Here is a 6000-nt window from a genome sequence, read left to right as displayed (position 1 = left end):
TAAAATGTTATAACATAACTCATAAACAAACATATAACTATGATATAAATATGTTATCATGGTAATTTAGGGACATATCAAATTATTCAAAAATATATTCATATGGACACTTGGCATTCCATACTTAGCATACATGCCAACTGTTCAGATTAAAGAGGAACATTCCTCTTTTTGGAAGAAGATAATTATCATTTTAATGCAGGTGTTCCTCTTCCTGTACAAATTTGTCTGTAGTATTGAATAGGAGAGTTAGGATTGTTCCTCTTTTTTTTTTAATAGCATAATTTGTACATGCAGATTTCTGATTTTCAAATGTTGGCATGTATGACTTAGTTGGTGGATTAAACCATGGATTAAAGTTAGTCCGCTCTCGAGAAGTGTGTTTTGGTATAGATCCAGCAATACCAGGTGATGTATTGTTGAATTAATGTAGTGTGAAAGTCAGATTGTCAAGTTCCTTTGCTTTATGATTGGTGCCAGTCAATGAAAAGATATATTTCCTTGTGTTTTCTCGTGCAGCTTATCAGTCATAACCTTTTCTATGTACACTGCAGTAGTATGTCTGGAAGACTAGAACCATTACTATTGTGTTGAATTCTTTGAACGATGTTAGTCAACCCACAAAGCACACTACACGAACCGACTACGATCCGAATTTGGAAGAATTTGTGATAGCCGCTTCTTAAGAACGTATATACATGTAACATCTTAATGATCGAATTTCTGAAAAGTCTGAAGTTTGTCGAAAAATTACTGGGGAACTATTTAGAAAAAAACGTTTAAATTGAAGTAGTTTTAGACTTCCTGGTACCTGGTATGAGAGTATAGTGAGCATTTTAATACTCAGGAGCACCTGTTCATGTGTTACAATGTAGGAACTAACATGTACATGCAAGTTAACAAGAAAAATACTTTTTTTAGACGTTGCCTCCTTTTGTCGAAGTCTGCCAGCATACATGCACCAGGTTTTTGTAAGCACAGGTATCCATAATCGATGGTACGCAACACTTCTTGCAGAGGAGAAAAAATTGAATGCCTTTATTGCTAATGTTCAAATTTGTAAATTGGTAAAACGTGATCTCTCATCATTGCATTGTAACTTGTATTCATACATTGTTTACCTTTATAGTGTAGCATATTAATAAATATAAGAATGTAGGTTCAATTTGTTTAAACACTGTATCTACCGTACATATAATCAATGATATGCAGAGAATTCTTTCATAGCTGCCAAGCAATTGTGGGGATTGTCTTACCGAATGAAGAAACTGGCAAGCCATGACAATTATTATTAATTATGATACCCGTTAGATTGATTTCTTCTTTTTGTCCCCCTTTTTTGTAATTTTTCAATGAAGACCAGTACTTGTGTTATTATTCTTTGATCAATTTGAATGCTGATGAGTGAATTAAATATGTTATTGAAAGAGATTAGCATTCAAAAAATGTATTTTTAGTGTGGTATTGTATTTGCTATGGTCACATGTATTCACCTGTTTTCGTCTGTCTTATCAAGCATTTGTCAATGGTGTATGTTTGCTACTGTCATTTGTAAACTCATTTTGTTGTCAAATCATCAAGTTAACATATTTTAAACAGGTTTTCGGACTTACTATCGTAAGTAATTGTATTTTGCAATAGATATTGTTGTTGATATTTTTAAATTTTATAGATTTATATCTTGTAATGGAATCAAATTTTCTTGATGCAGTTTATTCATAATAATAATTATTAAACGTCTTTGTACAGCACATAATACATAGGTATACTTGCATGCCTCTATGCAGTATTGGGATGCATCTATGATTTTGAAATAATGGAATGGGATAGGTTTTAATTATCTTGCTTTACCTACATCAGGATGCATGCCACTGAATTTTCATGAACTGTATGTACATTCTTGTAGAAGCTTAGGTGCAGGATTAAACAAATCAAAATGTTTGTCATGCAAGTTTGAAAAGATAATGTCTCATCAACATGCATAATTTATAAGATTTCTATCTTGATTTCCAATGTAGGATAAACACAGCACTAGAGTTCTGGTAAATATAGACAATTAATTCTCACAGAATCCAATGAAACTTGCACTGAAAGTTCAAGATTACAAATAAATGACAATTATCACATGTGCCAAACAATTGTAGAACATGCATAGTGGCTGCGTAATGAGCATATAGCCAGAAAGATGAGGAAATCCAGGTATTAATGTTTAATGCCAAATTTAATGTATATGTCTTTGTCAAGTGCATAATTACAGATTATTTCACTCACCTGTTACAAATAATTGTTTTTCAAAAGTCATTATGCAAACTGCATATATCATATGTTGTTAGTTAGGGCAAGTCATGTTTGTCCTACCTAGCAACAAATACTGTACAGGTGTATGTACTTCGCATTCTGACTAATTATTGAGATACAAATAATTGTAAATAATTATAAACGGGTGAATTAAATCATTTGTATCGAGGCACTTTACAAAGATGTATGCATTATATTTTGATACATTATGAAATTAGCATATAGTGTCTCGCCTCTTCGTGCTTTTTATATTGCACTTGAGAATGAGGGAAAATTTCACGGCAGCTTAGTAATGCAAGTATCTTTGTTTTCATAGTCTACTAAAAGCAAAGAAATCTGAGGAACGGTTTTTGAGGGCATACACAAACTGCTCATAGGCTTTGAAATTAGGTGCATGTACTGGTAGATACTGGTAGATCTACATGTATACTACAGTCTGTTTAATATAAACTGCCACTTTTGCCATTTTGAATCTACTCTCATCTTTGATCTGTGTATGTACCAGTAATCATATTCAAAAATCTTATTCAATCTTCTTTTTGCAATAGATAATGTTTGTGTGTATGATGTATTACGTAGACATTCCATTGTATCCTTTACATGTTCATTGTGAAGAAAGATACGGGAGATGGAGGAAGGGGCGAAATTTAATGCGAAACATCCCACAAGTATCCTTTATTCATATTGGCTTGAAGGTAAACCTGGTATTTAGTCTACTGGTTTAGGCGTTGTAGGACCACCAATTCATGGCATTCTAAATGTCAAGCTCTAATTAATTCTGTGCAAATAATTGTCATGCTGTGACAAAATCATAAAAAACATAGTGAGTCTAGTCATGAAGAAAACGATCTCATTATGCAATGATATTTTGTTTGTTCATGAAGTTATGGAATAGAGCAATTTCATGTTCATCCTGACCCTATACATTTGACAAAATAAAAGACAGAGCAATTGTTGCTGAAGCAAATGTAGGACCACCGAAGCAAATGTAGGACCACCAATTCATGGCATTCTAAATGTCAAGCTCTAATTAATTCTGTGTAAATAATTGTCATGCTGTGACAAAATCATTAAAAAAACAAAGTGAGTCCAGTCATGAAATGAAAGTGAGAAAATGATCTCATTATGAAATGGTGAATTTGTTTGTTCATGAAGTTATGAATTATGGTAATATTAACAAGATGAAGGGGTTAACACTGCCTTGGTGCTCTACAAATAAATAGACTAACTCTACCCACTGAAACCTGGACTAGATTTCACAATTTTTTATGAATACTGGCCTTGAAGTTCAAGAAACTCTACATTTGACAGAAAACATCTTTCCTGTCTGTTTAGAGCCAGAAGTTCGTTAACTCTAATACGATCGCAACTATTTTGGAAAAAATCAACTCGATGGTATTGTACATCCAGTAGAAAGTCGCTGGGATTACGTAATACCTCATCGTCACGTTCACACATTTCAATAGGCGACAGGCCAGGCCATGGAAATTGCCTTAGGTAGTTGCAATCATGTTCTCTTTAAAAACGTACAAGTTAATCTGGCTCTTAGCAAATAATATATAGAGATCGCCACTTTTTAGGTTGTGTGATCTCTCTGTTCAGGCTTTTTCAGGCTTCATTTTGTACAAAACATATATTACAGGCTCCAACAGCCATGTGATACATGTAGGTTTTTTTTCTTCATATTAATTTAAATAAACAAAACATATCTTTGATTTCATATCTACAAATGCGTTTTTTGTATTTTTGGAAAGATGGTTGTATTTATGTATGTTTTTATTCTTGTAAAATCTTATCCATTCATTTCAGTGTTTTTCATTAGCATTAAGTGTTTGTTAGCGTCTTGATAAATATGTTCTAAAGTATTGGTTCTCATGCGTAGTTGCCATTAATCCATAGATGTTACATTTGTGATGTTTTCTTCAAAGAATCCATACTGATTGGGACAACATGAATTGTTTCCGATAATCAAATCATATTTTTATGTTATACTAGCCAGATGTAATTATTGTGTACTATTTGGGGGTTAATAAAATGATTTATTACAATTTTATCAAGACTTGCTCTTTCTATCATTTTGTTTAATTCTCAATTGTCACCATTATTAAATTGAATTTAGTTAATCAATTTGAAATTGCTGTTTGTCACACGGTTCCCAGCTTTCAGTGTAAACAATTCTGGTTTTGTTTCTTGATTTATATACCACTATATTACCAATCATCCGGTGTACTCACTGTTTGGACATCAGCAAAAATACCTGAATAATTAGAGAATCCTTTCTTTGGGGCCAATACAACCTCTGCATGGGCAGATAAAGGTAATTTTTGTTACTTTTGGAATAAATTTGCATAAATTACCATAATTAATTAATGGAGAACAATTTCAAAATTCTGTGTAGAAGTTTAGTGTACCAAAGTTAGCTCTACGATATAAAGCAAACCTAATCAAAATCGGTCAAGAAATGAAGGAGATGAAGCCTTTTTTGTGATTTTGAATAAATTTGCATAAATTAGCATAGATAATGAATTTCACGATTCTGTGTAAAAATTTTAAATCCCCCTTCTAGCCCTATCATATGAAACAATCAGAATCAAAATCGGTTGAAAAATAACGAAGAAGCATTTTGAAAATCTTGATGTTGATGCCACAACAAAGTCTAAGTTTGTTGACCTTAAATGACCTTTGACCTTAACTTAGTGACCTGAAATTCTAATCACATGATTGGGGAGACTTGATAACCCTATAGTCCAAGTTTCATTGACTAAGAACTTATACTTTAAAAATTATATCAAAAATTCAAAAACTTAACCTTAGGTTAAGTTTTCGATGATGATGCTACAACATAGCTAGTCCAAGTCTGTTGACCTGAAATGACCTTTGACCTTGACTTTGTGATCTAAAATTCTACTCACATGATTGGGGATACTTGATTACCCTATAGTCAAAGTTTCATTGACTAAGAACTTATACTTTAAAAATTATATCAAAAATTCAAAAACTTAACCTTAGGTTAATTTTTTGATGTTGACGCCGCCGTCGCCGGAAAAGCGGCGCCTATGTCTCGCTTTTTGCTACGCAGGCGAGACAAAAATGAAAGAAATATTTAGGCCTTAAAGATGAAGTTGAGTTCTGGTCATGCGATTGCATTGTGAAAGAAACGGTGTGGAACCGACCAGAAAAGGTTGATCATCTAAGCATATAAGAATTTGTGTGTATTGCAAGGTTCTGGAATCATCAAAATGATAAGAAATTTGGCCAAGTCTTGGTAAAGTTACAAACACTTGCACAGAAAGATGTATATGGGACTACACGAACACGTGGCATAAAAAGCCGGCCCCCCGATTTTTACGATGTTACATGCATATTTAGAATATGAAGGCATTTGAAGAGCCATGCTTCTCAGGGAACATGTCTTAACTGATGTTCTTCCACACTTGCATAATAAGAATGAGTAATGCTCACAAATTATTTTTCACCTCTTCCCAGAACTCAACCTTCTCTTTAAAAAAATATTGATGAAACAAGCAGTCTAAGAAACAATGTATTTGTTTGTAATAGTTTCTTTTATTCATAGTTACAAAAAAGCTTACTCAATGAGCTTCATATATTTTATACCTTTAGTACTTTCTATACTTCTATGCTAATTCAATGCTAGACAGAGGAACAAAATCTCAATAATACTCGTGAAATATAGACATTGTA

The sequence above is a fragment of the Strongylocentrotus purpuratus genome, unplaced genomic scaffold, assembly GCF_000002235.5.
Source record: "Strongylocentrotus purpuratus isolate Spur 01 unplaced genomic scaffold, Spur_5.0 spur5_scaffold_2, whole genome shotgun sequence".
Lineage (NCBI taxonomy): Eukaryota > Metazoa > Echinodermata > Echinoidea > Camarodonta > Strongylocentrotidae > Strongylocentrotus > Strongylocentrotus purpuratus.
This window is presented reverse-complemented; position numbering follows the sequence as displayed.